The 17937-nt window shown below is 29.1% G+C and overlaps 1 protein-coding gene and 1 long non-coding RNA gene across 4 annotated transcripts in view; one reads left to right on the plus strand and one right to left on the minus strand.

The window, feature by feature from the left end:
• The window catches only part of LOC129916470 (V-set and immunoglobulin domain-containing protein 10), a 122812-nt gene that overhangs the window by 67458 nt on the left and 37417 nt on the right, over positions 1 to 17937 (minus strand). The window lies entirely within an intron of this gene.
• Positions 11861 to 17937, plus strand: part of LOC129916471 (uncharacterized) — a 122687-nt gene continuing 116610 nt past the window's right edge. For both annotated transcript variants that reach the window (XR_008772457.1, XR_008772458.1), the window contains exons 1-2: positions 11861 to 12145; positions 12202 to 12263. This is a non-coding gene — a long non-coding RNA (uncharacterized LOC129916471). The remainder of the gene's footprint in view (positions 12146 to 12201; positions 12264 to 17937) is intronic.

Genomic DNA, 17937 nt, shown 5'->3' on the forward strand with positions numbered 1-17937 from the left:
TGAATTTTGATGGAAGATAGAACATCGAATAAATAAAAACTTGATCAAGAATTCACAATTTTTGAAAAGAGGAGCCGCTCTGACTTAGGCCAACTATACACTATACGTATACAGAGATATAACTCATTTCAACATCGGTTAAAAAATATTTCCAGCACTTTTTATTAATTAACTTAAAACTTTTGTCAAGCATCCAATCGGTCCCTTCAGCGCGATTTTAGACAAGCGAGAAGATTATCACTCGATTAAATTATCACTTTCTGACAGATGTTAGAAAAAAAACCAAAATGCCCATTTGCTGGTACACTGAGGGAAAACATAAATTGAAGTTGAAACGTCTTTGTTTCAAAGATGAACTACTTTGATTTATGTGACTTTAAGATACGAAACCATGAAAAATTAACCTTTTTTCCACGTTGAATTTAAAATGTTCATTTTCAACGCAAAATCATTCCGAATAATAGTTAAATCAATGTGGTTTTCATTGATTTTACGTTGTTTTATGGTGGCTTTTCTCTCAGTGTACTGAAAGTATTTAAACGGATGTATCGAAAACGGTTTTAGCCTGCTATTGAGAGTAAAAAACCAAGTCAGAGATTTCCAAATTCGCTTACCTTTCTATTTTTCAGTAAATAATTCTTCTGCATCTTCAGCCAATAAACAAAGAAATTCAAGCACTCCGTTATTAAATAGGTGCATACCTAGAACAACAGATTATATTGAGAAAGTTTTTGAGCAGAAAAAAAAGCTAACAGTCATTGTGTGGCAAGCTTTTGACAAAAATAATGGCACAAAGATGTTAAATTCAAATATAAACAATTCTTGCCGAAAATATTCTAACCAATTTCGAAAGAAAATTGAGAGAACATAATTTCCCCATTAGACACGAAAACAAGAGTATTGCTTTACCAATAAGCAATAAACCTATAGCTCAAATACTCTCGATGGACATGCATATTAACGAATTCAACATAAAATTACCAAATGCTTCAGTAGTCCAAGCCTTTTTAAAAATACCATCTCCCGAAAAATAGAACACGACCGCCTTAATTGGTATTGTTGCCATATTTAAAAGAAAAAACCTGACAACCCTGTCGAAATCGAATAGTCTTTTCAATAGGCACCGTTTTTAGTGGACAAGTTGTTCAGTAAATGAATAATTTGAACTTAATAATGGCGCGATTTTGGCCACAATCTTAAATAAAATACATATTTTTATATTCAGTAATACATTTTATCAGAGGGTTGATAAGAGTTTTTTCGTTAATTAGCTATTTTGAACAAATAAAACATACATAAACAAAAACAAAAATGAAGGTAATTAAAAAAAATCTTTTCAAATCAAGAAAACACAAAACTTTTTGAATTTATTACCTTAAAGCTTCAAAATTAATTCAATGTGTAAGTTAAATTGCCAATTAAGATAACCTTTTTTACAACTAAGTACCGAAAAAAAAAAATAAAATATTATTCTAAAAGCCTTCCTACATATAAACCTACTTTAAGTTTTGGTAATACGCAAAACATACATTAGCCACTTTTTCATGGCTTTTCATGGCAACCCATTTTGTGATTTCAATCTGTTATATGTATAATGACACCCTGGCTGACATATCGTCCCAAAAGAATATCAAATGGAAAACTAACCTTCTCATCTATCATCCCTTCAAAATTCGTCCTCTGAAACAAAGTAGAATAATTTTGCTTGTTTTACACAGAGTCCCTCTCCCCCTGGTTTCACTTAGGACCACAAAACTTTCTGACCAAATGGGTTGAAGTATCTATAGAAAAAACGAATGGCAAAAAAAAGGCAAAATATTTTTGATGGAACTCATTTATTATTTAATTGAATCGAGTCCACCTGTTTCGACACAGGGATTAATTCTTTGGATAGAAAAGTATGTGTGCTAATGGGGTTCTCGTCCATTTGCCTTTTTTTATCATGACTCGTCAGCTACGCATTTTTTTTCTTTGAAATAATACAAAGCAACAGATGGGATGGAATAGGACATTGTAGGCTTTAAAAATAGGGGTACATTAAAAAGAGAACAGGATGAATAAATTTGCTGTGGCGGTAAAGAAAATTGGTACTGTAATATTATTATGATTTTCTACTATGAGACCTAGTGTTAGCAGCATTTAAACTGGTAAGAAAAATAAGCTAAAAAAAAAGTGCAAAATTCATTACCATTATTAACCTTTCTTTTTAATCAATGATACCTATACCACAACAAATAAACAAAAACAGGAGCCAAGTTTTTATGGTAAAATATGGTTTGCATTTGATCTAACACAAAAAAGGCGAGGTTTCCCCTACTCATTTTTTGTTGTAAAAATTCAAAAGCAAACATTTTTTGTATTGACTTTTCTTTTTAAAGTTCTGTTTTTGTTATGTTTTATTTTTACTTCTTGTACATTGCAAACTTCAAAAAAAAATAAACATGCATTTTTCAAAGTAAAAACTTTTCCTGTGTATAAGCTAAATAACATGAGAATTCAACCCACTCTTATTTTAAATTTACCTACATACCTATTTTGTATTTGTATCTTTTAAGTTGAATAAAAATCATATTTTTTTTACAATCAATCACTAAAAAGGTCCTTTGAGCACTGAGGTAAAAATTTCACTTTTACAGCTATTTCTGATTTTGGTGATGTGGATTTTTTTTTATTAGGTATATTCTTGCATTCTTCAATGTTTTGAAGTTTTCAATTTTTTTTTTTTAGTCATATAGTTGGATTCGGAAATTCCAAATTGTTTGTAAGTCCAGCTCATGTTACATAGGGTAGGATGGTATAAGAGTGCGCAGTTGATAAGAGTGCGCAAGGCCATTTTCTACGGTTTGAAAGGGAATATAAGACTGAATGCACTTATTTTGGAAAGATCTAAATGAGTTTGATCTGCTGTCAAAATTTCATGCAAATGTGTTTGTAAACAGAGGTGCTAGTTAAGTTTAAGTTTTTTAGCACTTTTTTTTCCAATATTTCTTGCCAAACAAATTAAATTTTCCGCTTAACAACAAAAAATAACAATAAACAAAGTATGGGACATTAAAAAGTCGACAAAAAGAAACATTTGAGGAACACGTAAGACTGGTCATAAAGTGCATTGTGAAATATATATATATTCTTCGATTACATGTCTGAGCGTGTAAGAGTGCGCACCATGATGATGTATAAGAGTGCGCGGGTTATAAGAGCAGTAAATGCTATCCAAGGCTTTAAAATAACTGGCATTTGTCCATATACCAGCAAACAGCAGCTAAAAAAAGCAATTCCAACCAAAAAGAAACCAAATAAAAGTTTTACAAAAAACAAGCGAATGAGAGTAACTAGGAAATATTGAAATTTTCTCGGAACCATTAATCGAAGACTAAATTGATTGTTCCTCATGCAAGGAGTGATGGGTTGAAAAATACTCTGTTTATTTAAAGATCGGCAATTTTATTTGCGACTTTTGTGCGAACTTACACCTGTGCGCAGCTGCGCACTCTTACAAACTAAGCCGCGCACTCTTACACAATAGTGTGTATAAGAGTGCGCAAATTTCCTAATGTGGTATTTTGTTTATAACTTTTGAATTAATACATTTTTGTTACCAGTTTTAAGTTTTTTTCGTTGCTTTGATTATAGACTAAAAACTATATATAAAAAAAGTAGTTAAATTCTTTTTGTTATTGTTTTATTTGGTATTTTGTCTAAAATGCGCACTCTTATACCACCTTACCCTATATAATACAGATGAAATAAAATAAAGAGAAAAATCTTTTCTATTTTACCCGATAAGGAATTTCATAGTCCAATGTCAAATGCACAATGGTTTTCATAAAAAGTTTGAGTGCTGAGGATTTTTGCGAGATTAGGCTGCCAAACAAAATGTTATTATTATTGGGACAGCAGGCAATAGTTGGAGCAGAAAATTAAAAACCAAAACAAAAATAAGAAAAATTACATAGTTTTTTTCTAAACTCTTCCATCCATATGCCACGTTTTTTTTCATATTCATGTGTAAAAAAACAACAACATATTTTTGCCAATAGTATAAAGCAATGGTTGAAAACTCTTGTTTTTTAACCCTCTGTAGGCACACCTCTTTTTTGCGAATTTGTCTTATACTTTTTCATGTCGCTAGAACTTTTTTTGGTTGCACTTTTTTATGAAGAATCATATATGAAATTGATGTAGAATTCGAATAATGTATTCACAATTCCAAAAAATTGTATTTTCACCCTTATAAAGATACTTTTTTGTGACCACATTTTATTTTTGTCCTGCCATATTTTTTTGAATTTTTTTTTCGACGCAGAAAATTTTTTACTCGCAATAACATTTTTGTTTAAATGCAAATACATATTTTTATTTTCAATGCAAATATTTTTCAGTTTTTTTTTAATGCAAAATATTTTCAGTTGCAATTAATATTTTTTTTAGTGCAATTTTTTTTTATTTGTAATAGTAAATATTTTTTTTCTTTTTTTTTAAATGCATTTTTTTGATTTGGTATTTTTAAAACCCTTGTTGAAAACCTCAATGTTTTTAGAAAATTAAACACATTTCTTTAATTGATAACTACCTAATCCTAAACAAAAGAGTTATTTTGTTTGAATTTTTGTATCAAAATTGTTAAGAGCCTTTAAAAATATAAAATTTGACCTCCATTTTTGGCAATCACAGATATTAAGTTAAAATAATCAGAACTTTTAAAAAAGAAGTAAATATGTTTAGGTACAAATTTCTAACTTCAACTGCACACGAACAGGAAGATGTCGCAAACATTTTTTTATATGCATTTCTGGAATATACTAAGGCACCTACTTAAGAAATGCCTTTCCTTTTTTTTTGTTTATTTTCATATCTTGGAAATTTTATTATGAAAAAAAAAATTATTTTGCACCGATATAAAAAAATTGGCTACATAATTTTTTTTTTTACAAAGCCTTGTGATTGATTTGGAACCCAGAAGCCAGAAGCAACAAGAACATGCGACCTAGTTGTGATTTTAACAATTTTTCATTCGAAACCAATAACATAACTAATAGAGCAGGCAGGCAACAATTTTATGATGACAATTTCCTCGAAACAGAATTCTATAAAATATTTGTAGGTATATACTATATTACTGCTTCTAAAAGATTATATTATTATTATTTTCCCACGAAATAGGTACGCAGCCACGTGTAAAATGTACGTCAATTTCTTGCTAGAATGAATAGAATAATGATGGACCCTTGTTTATCTGTCTGGAAAATATGAGACATTTTTCGTCGTCGTTCATTTTTTTGGGTAAAAAGATTATTATCAGTAAAGAGCTTCGGTAATGGCGATGAAATTGCTGAATCATTCTATCGCTTTGTATCCTTCCGAAATTTAAAGTTGTTTTCTGTTCCGCGGTGATTTGTCAAATGGTTTTTTATTAATTGCATGAAACAAGATGCGAAAGAGAGAAAAAAGTATGCACGAACGACCAAACTAACGACCGAAAATTATTCACATCACGATTTACGAGTTTCTTTTCACAAATTCACCAACCAAACTTTTTTAGTATAGAAGCAAATTTTACAAAATAAATAAAAAAAAAATAAAAAAAACATTTTGCTGCATCAAGGAGGAATGTTTGCACAATAAATGGTAGCAACATGATACGATTTTTTTTTCTTTTCAGAAATAAAATACGGAATTCCACCAACGAAGAAATGCGTTTAAATAACAAATAATAAAAAAAACTTTAATGGAAGTTGAATAATTTGTAAAAAAAAAAGTTTACCAACCCGAGGGAATTTCATTCTGATGCATAAAAAAAAATCAACCCATGTGCCTGTGGTGGCATGGAAAGTGAGATGTGGGATTCATTTGGATTTGAACTTTTGTTCAAAGATTGAGAATATGGAGAACATGTAAAAAGTTTGGTGTTTTCTTTTTTTTTTTTGTTTATCAAAAAAAAAAAAAAAAACAATATTTTCGCATAACGTTTATTTTTTCGCCTTCGTGAATTGATTCTTTTCGTTCATACAGCTCGTTTTTAAAATGTAAACTTTTTGTTTTTTCTTGAGTGGGTATAAGGTTAAAATTAACATGGCTTTAAGATTCACTTTATGTGGGATTATATTTTGATTCTCGTTTTTATATAACCATAATATTGTAAAAGGATGTGTATATCTAACACCAAATTGAATTTTAGGATAACGTTAACTTTTAAAGTTGAAGTTTTTTTTTTTTGTGTGAAAAGAATCATGTTTAAAATTTGCTTACGTAATTGATAAACTTCGTTTAAAACTTTTTTTAATCTCGTACCATGTAAATGGGATGTTTAACATAAGTTTTACATATAGAAATTAAAAAGACCGTAGATATGAAAAAAAACAGGAAATTCATTTTACTAAATAACCCGAAATTGGAATTAGTTTAAATTTAAGGTAGGTACCTACTTACCCAAGTACCAAGTTTTTTGAGATTTTCAGATTTCCAATCTGCCACAACTGCATTTGTAAGTTTCGTTCAAAAAAGGGAAAATGAATTTGTTTTTGGCACACACAAAAAGTTCTTTTCCTTCTTGAGATCATAACTATTAATAGTGATTTATACCTAAAGTATTAAAGAAAATCTGTTTGAAATATTATTCAATTTTCTCAAAATTCATTATAGACCGAGAGCCGACAGCATATTTTGGCAGTTTTGATATAACCGAAATTCGAGTGTGCACATATCTAGATATGCACCACAGTATGTCAATGGAACAAGTCTGGCAGTGATCTTTTTCAGCTTTCCCTTGCCAGACGCATCCAAAGTGCAGCAAAAAATCAATTTTTGGCGTTTTGGTATAACCGAATAAATGATACACCAAAAAATCATAAAAAATCCCCTGATTTCGAATCTGTGGGTACCGCAAGTTTCTTTTTCAGCTTTCCCCCCGCCAGACCGCTTTAAAGCATTTTTAAGTGCATTTTTCTAATAAAAAACCTAATCACTTATTTTCTGTTAGGTATAACCGTATGATGGTAACAAATTAATATTCTATGTCTATTTCAGGTCTAGAAAATATTATTTTTAGCCAGCTATTTTTCAGCCTTCCCTCTGCCAGACGCATCCAAAGTGCAGTCAAAAATCAACTTTTGGCGTTTTACTAGGTATTACCCCAATAAATGATACACCAAGAAATCATAAAAAATCCCCTGATTTCAAAAATGTGGGTACCGCAAGTTTCTTTTTCAGTTTTCCCCCTGCCAGACCACTTTAAAGCATTTTTAAGTGCATTTTTCTAATAAAAACCTTGATTACTTATTTTCTGTTAGGTATAACCGTATGATGGTAACAAATTAATATTCTATGTCTATTCCAGATCTAGAAAATATAATTTTTAGCCAACTATTTTTCAGCCTTCCCTCTGCCAGACGCATCCAAAGTGCAGTCAAAAATCAACTTTTGGCGTTTTTCTAGGTATTACCCCAATAAATGATACACCAAAAAATCATAAAAAATCCCCTGATTTCAAAAATGTGGGTACCAGAAGTTTTTTTTTAGCTTTCGCCCCATCAGACCGCTTTGAAGCATTTTGAAATGCATTTTTCTAATTAAAAACCTAATAGCTTATTTTCTGTTGGGTATAACCGTATGATGGTAACAAATTAAAATTCTATGTCTATTCCTGGTTTAGAAAATATAAGGTTAAGCCAGATATTTTTCAGCCTTCCCTCTGCCAGACGCCCTTAAAGGTTTCCCAAATAGGTTTTTCCATAGAAAAAACACCTAGTTTCTGTTTTTTTCTTATGAAATTGAAATAATATTTTTTTGTTTAGAGTAACCATATGATGGCCAAATATTAACTTTCTCTGCCTTTTACTGATTTAGAAAATGTAAGTTTAAGCCAGTTTTGTTTCAGCCTACCCTCTGCCAGACGCCCGAAAAGGTATTTCAATAGTACGGGAAAGTTAGATTTTGCTATATGGGGCATGAGGGTCTGGGAAAAAATCCGAAATGCATTTTGACTTCACTGATTAAAAGAGCATAAACCCAGGGATCGAAAGAGTCTAAAACCACATTTTGTACAACCGCACCAAGAATCATTTTGTTTGTCCCTATACAAAAAATTGCAATTTTTTGAAGTTTTTTGCCTACAGATCGAAAACGGTCTGTCAAATCGAAAAACCAATATTGTAACAAATGAAGGTTTAAAAGATCTACGACTTTTACAACGAACAAATTTTTTAAAAAACGCTCAAGTAAAAGAAATATGACAAAAATAAGAAAATCACTTTTTGACGTGTTGTTAAAAAAAAAAAACCCTAACTTTTAAACCAAAGGGATAATCGAAAAATGTTATTTAACATAAATATTGTAGAAAATTAAATTATTTGAATTTTGTCATTCATTGTTTTTTTTGTAGGTTCAAAAATAAGCGAGTTATGTGAAAAACTAAAATTTGTATTAAAAAAAAAATGGCGGCCAAATGACTATTAGTGCGATTGAACAAAATTTGGTTTACGACTCGTATCTTTATGCCTTTCGAGCCCTAAAGCCAAAATGCATTTCGGATTTTTTCCCAGACCCTCATGCCCCATATAGCAAAATCTAACTTTCCCGTACTATTGAAATACCTTTTCGGGCGTCTGGCAGAGGGTAGGCTGAAACAAAACTGGCTTAAACTTACATTTTCTAAATCAGTAAAAGGCAGAGAAAGTTAATATTTGGCCATCATATGGTTACTCTAAACAAAAAAATATTATTTCAATTTTATAAGAAAAAAACAGAAACTAGGTGTTTTTTCTATGGAAAAACCTATTTGGGAAACCTTTAAGGGCGTCTGGCAGAGGGAAGGCTGAAAAATATCTGGCTTTAACTTATATTTTCTAAACCAGGAATAGACATAGAATTTTAATTTGTTACCATCATACGGTTATACCCAACAGAAAATAAGCTATTAGGTTTTTATTAGAAAAATGCACTTAAAAATGCTTTAAAGTGGTCTGGCGGGGGGAAAACTGAAAAAGAAACTTGCGGTACCCACATTTTTGAAATCAGGGGATTTTTTATGATTTTTTGGTGTATCATTTATTGGGGTAATACCAAGTAAAACGCCAAAAGTTGATTTTTGACTGCACTTTGGATGCGTCTGGCAGAGGGAAGGCTGAAAAATAGCTGGCTAAAAATAATATTTTCTAGACCTGAAATAGACATAGAATATTAATTTGTTACCATCATACGGTTATACCTAACAGAAAATAAGTATTCAAGGTTTTTATTAGAAATATGCACTTAAAAATGCTTTAAAGTGGTCTGGCGGGGGGGAAAACTGAAAAAGAAACTTGCGGTACCCACATTTTTGAAATCAGGGGATTTTTTATGATTTTTTGGTGTATCATTTATTGGGGTAATACCTAGTAAAACGCCAAAAGTTGATTTTTGACTGCACTTTGGATGCGTCTGGCAGAGGGAAGGCTGAAAAATAGCTGGCTAAAAATAATATTTTCTAGACCTGAAATAGACATAGAATATTAATTTGTTACCATCATACGGTTATACCTAACAGAAAATAAGTAATCAAGGTTTTTATTAGAAAAATGCACTTAAAAATGCTTTAAAGCGGTCTGGCGGGGGGAAAGCTGAAAAAGAAACTTGCGGTACCCACAGATTCGAAATCAGGGGATTTTTTATGATTTTTTGGTGTATCATTTATTCGGTTATACCAAAACGCCAAAAATTGATTTTTTGCTGCACTTTGGATGCGTCTGGCAAGGGAAAGCTGAAAAAGATCACTGCCAGACGTGTTCCATTGACATACTGTGGTGCATATCTAGATATGTGCACACTCGAATTTCGGTTATATCAAAACTGCCAAAATATGCTGCCGGCTCTTAGACTATTACCTTCATCAAGTTTTCAAGATCCATTATACAAATAAATAAGACCATTTAATATTTCGAGGAAATATCAGTCTATAATTTATTTAAATTTGTTTCAAACATTTGAGTTTGAAAAAAAAAAACAATACTCATTATTCAAAAACTATTTATAATTCAGTAGTTGCTAAGATTTTTTAGTATTCGAATGGGTGAGTAATTTTAAAAGTTGCCGTTCTCGAGTGCAGTGTAATTCCACTGATTAAAAAACTGTGTGTTAAAATTTCACTTAACACCGAAAATCGGGACATAGGAAATTTAGCGTCGTCAGTTTTCAATTTTTTGAAAATGGGTCAATGAATGTTTTGGAAATTTTATTTATCATGTATCGAATAAAAAATTGTTAAGAATGGCATAGGAATGAATCTTTTTTTTGAAAAATGTGTGAAAAATTTGGAAGTGAGAGAATTTATAACCAAAACAGTTTATTTGACTATCCAAATTTATTCTTTGGGAAAAAATGAAAATTACGGTTTTATAAATAAAATATATGTAATTTCGTAGCAATGCAAGAACAAAGTAAATGATTTAAGCGTCCTTTACAATCTTCACCTCTCATTTTTCTTAAATAAAATGTACGACTTGATCGCACGAACTTGCTCTTGTAGTTCAAAGTAACAGACCGAAGAACGTCATGACGAGAACCACGTTTTTTTACTTCTACATCATCGTAATTCTATAGTTTTGATTATAACCACATTTTTATTTTTCACACAAAACCAATACATTCTAACGTAAAAAATTAAAATAGACTTCATTAATTTTTATTTGCATGATAAATACAATTATAATGCCAAATTTTACTACCGTACCAACATTTTTAACAGTTTTTTGCTTATATTTGAACCTTCTTTTAATGGAAAAATAAGAATCATAATGAAACACAAATGGGTTAAATTATTAGAAGAATTGTTTCAATTTACCCCGGTATTAAATTTTGTACAAACAAAAATAAATTACGAAAACACCAAATTCCTACGTGCCTCACATGAACACACAATTTTTTCAAGAGTGCTCGCATGAGTACTTGTTCTATTCAGCATTTTAAGATATTTTAAAATAATGTCTCATATTTCCATATTAAATGCACCCTCTCACATGCAGTTTACAAAAATCCAATAAATAAATACAAAAAAAACACGTATACGTCACAGTGCACCAGCACAGTGAAATGGAAGTTGAGTTCAAAATGACATTTTACTGACATTCAACATAAACCATAACACGACCACACTTAACTAAGAATTTTGACATATAATGCTGGTCAAAAGAGATAAATATTTTGGTAACATTAGTCAAATTTTTCCATAATTTTCCTAAGAAATAAAAATCATCTAAATATTTTTTTTTTAATTCCCTGTAGACTAATGTTGGAGTTTTTTTTACTCAGAATAATCTTCTCTTTAACTTCTTTATTTGAATGCAACACACATACAAATACACATTTGTAGAGTATTTTCGTTTAGGTAATTATAGGTTTTTCTTACGTCTTAGGTATCTTTAAAGAATTGTGTAGGTAACTTTTCTGAAAGAGCCAATTAGAAAACCAAGCGGAAGTAGCAAATTGTTAAGTACCTATAGAACTTTACAGATGAGATGAAACATTTTAAGGAGCTTATGTGTCAAGGACAAAAAATTATACTTTTTGAATTATGAAATTCTTTAAGTTCATAAGTTTCACTTTTGTGTCGACCTCGAAGTTTAACTTATTAATGCTATTTCTGAAACTCTGAATGTATCTTGTTTTCTACCTCAAAAAACCAAAATTGAATATAAAAGTTATGTGCTGGGAAAAGTTGATGGATGTAGAATGTAGATGAAATAAAATAAGTTGATTTGTGGCATTAAAAACTTTTACTGTTTTAATTTAAGAATAATTTTTTTGTTTTCGAGGAGCAACTTCTATCGGCAGATAAAAAACTTAGTTTTATTTTTAGAAATAGAAAACTCAAACCGATTAATTTTTTGTTTTTTTTTTTTCATTAATTCTTTTGACGTAGATTGATATATCATTTCTGAAAAAGTTTTATTCCCAATGTGTCTTCTAAAAAGTTGTTGAAACATTAATTTTCAATCGATAGAAACCTTCTGTCAACCCGAATTTTTTTTTTTTTTTCGTACGTAAAACCAATTTATTGTGCTGGGTTTGGTTTGATTATAAATAAAACAGCTGGCATATTGGATGTATTGAATCATCTAGTGGAAGTTTCGTATTCTGTTTTTGTTTGAAGGAATTCAATTGCGTTTTAAAGGTAATGTGTTAGATATCCAATCCATACCTTTTTTTTATTTTGTTTATTTGAAATAGGTCTGGAAATTTGTGATCTAATAAAAGGTGAAAGAAATTCAATAAATCAAAGCATCTGCAAGGTAAGAATTACAAATTTTTAAACTATTATTTGATTCTGTTAGTTTATAAAAGCGAGTATTTACTGTGAGGAAAAAACCACGATAATTCCAATGTAGTATTTGATTGGAAGAACCACAACTTGTCAATTACAATTTTTATATGAAATCTTTGAGAAAATACTGTTCCTGTATTTGTGTACATATGTATTAGCTTTCTAAGCAAAAGAGCTCACACATCGGAAAGCTATACGGGTACGGGTAGCGGTATACAAAGAAGATAACAAAATATCAAGAAAATTTCGGTTTTTTTAAATTAACATATGTAGGTATTTGCATTTTTTTTTTTTACTTCTTTCTGGAGTAGATATTTTCAGATCAAAGTCCCGAAACAAGTTTTGGTTACAGATATGAAATCACAGTGAATAGGCCTATGAATTCAGCTAAAAAAATTTCAAATTTATTTTTTTAAGATTTTCGAAAATTATAAGTACCCCTTGTCTGAAAAAAAGGAATTTTCAAAAAATTTCTAAAAATTAATCGAATGAGACATCAAAAGAAAGGACAGTTTACTGGCTGAACAGAATGGAAATTCGCTTGTGGCAAAGAAAAACGCCGTGGTACAAGATGTCAAATAAAATCGCTCAAAATGTAGAAAAGATGAACAGAATTATGTGGCGCACTAAAATGTCAATTGCCTTGAAAAAAAAAATAATATTAACTGAGCAACCACATTAGAAACGTCAAAAGTCATTGCGCTTGTAGCTTGAAGTAAAAGTCGACTCGACTTGTACCACAGCGAATTTCCTTGCCACAGCCACAGCTACGTATTCTGGCACCAATATACTAATTTCATACTTTTTAACTTTGACAGCGACACAAGACACAAGCCACAGACACACATTCTGGGCCCTATTTCACCAACTACAAGTTACAAGCACAAATTTGTAACTTGTAGATCACAAGTACAAATTTGTAGAATGGAATTCTGTTTCACAAAGTACAAATAAGTAATTTACAAATTTGTGATTATCGAAAAAAAAATTACAACTAACTTTTGAAAACCACAAGTTTGTAGAATTACCGTTTCACCAAATATATTTTTTTCTTGTAAACAACAAGTTTATCTCACAAACTTGTAAAGCTCGTTGTGGTCTTAGCGGTGACCGTTGAGTTACTTAACTCATAACGACATAGGTTAAAATTGGTTTCAAATGAAAACTAAGTTAATAACGAGTATGAAAAAATAGGATTGCCATTTTTAAAACTTGAGCTCTTATTTGGCAAACCTATTTTAAACGGAAAATTGTCAAATTACTAATACTGTCATATCTTAGTAGTTTGATCAAATAAGAAAATTTTTTTGGCATGACAAACAAAATTGTAAATATATATTAAGATTTTTGTATTGCTGGATTATTTTTATATTTATTATTTTATAATCCATATCCATGGATTTATAAAAGTGAAATAAAAATATTGTTAATAGTGAGGAAAATTAATAAAATAATTTAAATAATGAAGAACTACAAATATGAGAAATAAAAACAAGCCTCTTTGATCAAAAGAGAACGAATTTTTACATACTTAAGAGGTAGGTTATAGCGATCAGGAAAATTTTTTCAACAGATATTTTGTGATTTTTTCATTCGATTTGAAACACAAATGCTATACCAATTTTTAAAGCATTTGTTTTCCATTACAAATAAAAAAAAAAAAAACAAATATTTATTACAAATAAAAAAAAATGCGTTAAAAAAATATTGATTGCAACTGAAATAAATTGAATTTAAAAAAAAAATATTGCAACTGAAAAATATTTGCCTTAAAAAAATATTTATTGCTTTTGAAATTAAAAAAAAATCATTTATTGCAAGTAAAAAAATTTTATAATGAAAAAAAATTGCATTAAAAAAATTTTTATTGCAACTGAAAAATATTTGCATTAAAAAAAAATATTTATTGCAAATAAGAAAATTTGCATTAAAAAATGTAATTGCAGCTGAAAAATATTTGGATTGAAAATAAAAATTTTATTGCAAATTAAAATATACTAAAAACAAATTGTGTGCATTCAATATTTTTTCTTAATATTCGTCGAATTTCTTACAATTTTGGGTATCTGACCATACCTACATTAGTTATTTCAACTACCTATACTATTGAGCCTTATCTAAGACCAAAAAGTCGAAACTGTGAGGGATTCGACGAATGTTAAAAAAAATATTTAATACACACATTTTGCATTAATTTTTTTTTAATGCAGAAAATGTTTTATATGTAATATAATTATTTTGTAATGCAAAATATATTTATTTGCAATAAAAATATTATTTCAATGCAAATATTTTTCAGTTGCAATAACATTTTTTTAAAGCAAATTTATTTATTTGCAATAAATATTTTTTTTAATGCAAATATTTTTCAGTTGCAATAAAAATTTTTTTAATGCAATTTTTTTACTTGCAATAAATGATTTTTTTTTTAAATTTCAAATGCATTTTTACAACCCTGAATAATAATAACATAGCTTTTCTAAAAATAATAATAATGGCCTTCGGCGTAAGGCCATTTTAAACACTTTAATCACTCTAAATACGGTTTTTACAAACTTGTAACAAAAATGACATACGTCTTGACTCTTGTAGAAAATTTTCACAAATAAATAGAAACTTGTAACTTTTTTTTTTTGGTGAAACAGAAACCCACAAGAAACTTGAAAGCTCACAAATTTGTTACTTGTAAAATACAAGTTTTGGTGAAACAGAAAATGGATTTTTTTCACAAATTTAAAATTGTAGATTACAAGTACAATTTTGTGATTACAAGAAACTGGTGAAACAAAATTAATCGATTTTTTCACAAATATTGTGAAAATTACTTGTAATTACAAATTTGTAAGTTGGTGAAATGGGGCCCTGGTCTACCAGTTAGACTCTATTCATAACAGAAAACCAAAAGTTTGTAGAAATTAGGGTTGCTGAATAATTTATTTGCAAGCAGATATTTTGGGATATCTTGGTTTTAAGATATGAAATCACAGTGAATGCATAAAAATAAAAATACACTACTTTCAATAATGTTGCGGAAAGCTTAGATTTTGGCTTAAAAAAGAATTTGTAGGTATACCTAGTATTTTTCACAAACAATCTGAAAAATATATACGAGAAAAAAATATTTTTACTTTGTGTTTTTCAAAAAGGTACCAATGTAATAAAAGATTTAGGGCTTCACTGAAAATAATAAATTTCGTAAAATTACGAAAATCGTTTCATACACTACATTTTCGTTGGCCCAACGAAACTTTCGTTGGCTCAACGAAAATATGTAATTTCTCGTAATATGAAAACCTTCATCAATTAATGAAAACGTTTCATACACTTTTTCTCCCTTTTTAGTGCCAAAAAATCCAATTCAATGAAAAGATTCATCAATTAACATAAAATTTCATACTCATTTTAAAGAACAAAAATAAGAATTTTTTCCTTACTTTATCAAAGTTTTAATTAAGTAACGAAAAAATTCATTAACTTATAAAATTCAACATTAACTAACGAAAATCTTCATAAGCTTATGAAAATTCTTCATATACTAATGAATGAAATATTACATTGACTTATGAAAAAATACACCAGTTAACGAAAAAAAATCGTTGTCTTACAAAAAATGATTTTAATGATTAAAAATTTAATCTTGCTGTTCACATTAGGTTTTTGTTTAAAAATCTATGTAAGTTTTCGTGAATATAAAAAATTATTCTCGTGATGATGCAATTTTAATTTTAAAATATTCATAAAATTTACGAAAAAAATTCGTTAGCTAACGAAAGTTCATCCATAAATTAATTAAAAACTACATTAACTAACGAAAAATATCACGGTGGTTAATTAAGTTTTACGTTAATCAATGAAAAAATTTCGTAAAGTGATGTAAAAATTCATTAATTCTCGATCAAAAATTTTTATGAAAAATTTCATTAAAATACTATAGTTTTCGCTGATTGATGAAGTTCTTCATTAACGTATGAAAGCCATTTCGTTGAGCCAATTAAATTTTTCATCGGCTGAAAATTAATTAAATTTTCGTTGGCTCAACGAATTTTTTCGTTGTATTTACGTAAGGATTTGGTTCAGTGTTTCTTTTCTGAGTTTTTCAACATCTTTTCCCATGCGGATTTGTGTATGATTTTGTCTTCAGTTTATTTATTTTACCCGGTTTAAAGCTGTGGGTGTTCATATTCTTGTGAACATTGAATTTTTTATTTTATTTAATGCATCATAATAAAATCATGTTGCGTTGTTTTCTTAGAAGTTGTTTTTGAAGTGATAACGTCTTATTAATCGATGAAACCCGGCTTCACGTTCCATTTCTCGTTATCAGTCTGGTATCGATTGAAAATTCATCTTAACTGATTCATTCATAATCAAGGAAGAACTTAAATTATTAAAGACCCAAAAAATCTTTTATAGCTTATTTGAAAGGTTATATACCTATCCTAAACGTGAAGATTAAGCAAAGATTTTTAAAAATTCAATAATTAAAAAGAGTAAATAGGAGTGAAAAAAAGTTTATTTTCTAAATGCTAAGTCGTAGAGAGTTGAATTTTTATTAACCAATAGATATATTTGTTAGCAAAACGACAAAAGTATTGACAATATAATATACAGGGTGTCCCAAAAGTCAACGTCGAAACAAAAACGGTAAATAGGGTAGGTGGTGACAGTTATCAGCAAAGTAATAAAAAAAATCGCGTTATGGGCATTAAAAAAAAAAAAAAAAAAACGAAAAAATGATCACCCTGTGACGGTTTTGCATGTACCGTGACTACAAATCTTAATTTTTCTCATTTTTTTCTTTTGTTACGGAACCTTGAATAACCCCGCTTCCAAATGCATTAAAAAAAATTAACTCAGCTGCATCAGTTTTAAAGCAAAATATTTTTTATTAGTTAATGTTTCCATATTATTTAAGTTTTTGTATTCTGAAAGGTTCTGAAAGGGTACAAAAATAATATTAGACCAGGGTCGATAATTTTTGAAACCAAAAAAAATCATAGTAGAATGAAACCTATTGGAAAAGGAGGTGAATATGATGAAAATTAAAGGAAAAATAAATTACGGGCGAGCCGAGTTCGGGAAGTGGGTGGGTTGAGTTTTTAATGGTAAAAAATGGTATATCTCGATTTCCGGCAAAACTACAAATCCTATAGAAAAAAGTTGTATGGCAAAGTTGTAGGTAATAAAAAGATCTACAACTTTTTTATCAACAATTTTTTCACATAACCTCAAAATTTATGTGAAAAATTCAAAAAACCGAGTTTTTGGTTTTTTATTTTTATCTTTTTCAAAAACAATAATTTTTCTACGAAATTTGGTGAAAACTTACCTTATTATGTCCCAAATACACTGTAACTTATTTGATTTAAAATATTAATTTGTTCACCTTATTTTGACTTAATACCAAAAAAACACCCTAATTTTCAATCGAAAATTCACGTGTCAAAATATCAGCTTTTTTCAAAAAGTCGATATTCATTTCGTTCGTTAAAATGTCTTTTTTTTGATTATTAATTAATATAATGAAATTATTATTTTTCTGATAACTGTCACCACCTACTCTATTTACCGTTTTCGTTTCGACGTTGACTTTTGGGACACCCTTATACTAGGTTGTCATATAAAATCGTTCAAAAAATGTT

Source organism: Episyrphus balteatus, chromosome 3 (genome assembly GCF_945859705.1).
Source record: "Episyrphus balteatus chromosome 3, idEpiBalt1.1, whole genome shotgun sequence".
Lineage (NCBI taxonomy): Eukaryota > Metazoa > Arthropoda > Insecta > Diptera > Syrphidae > Episyrphus > Episyrphus balteatus.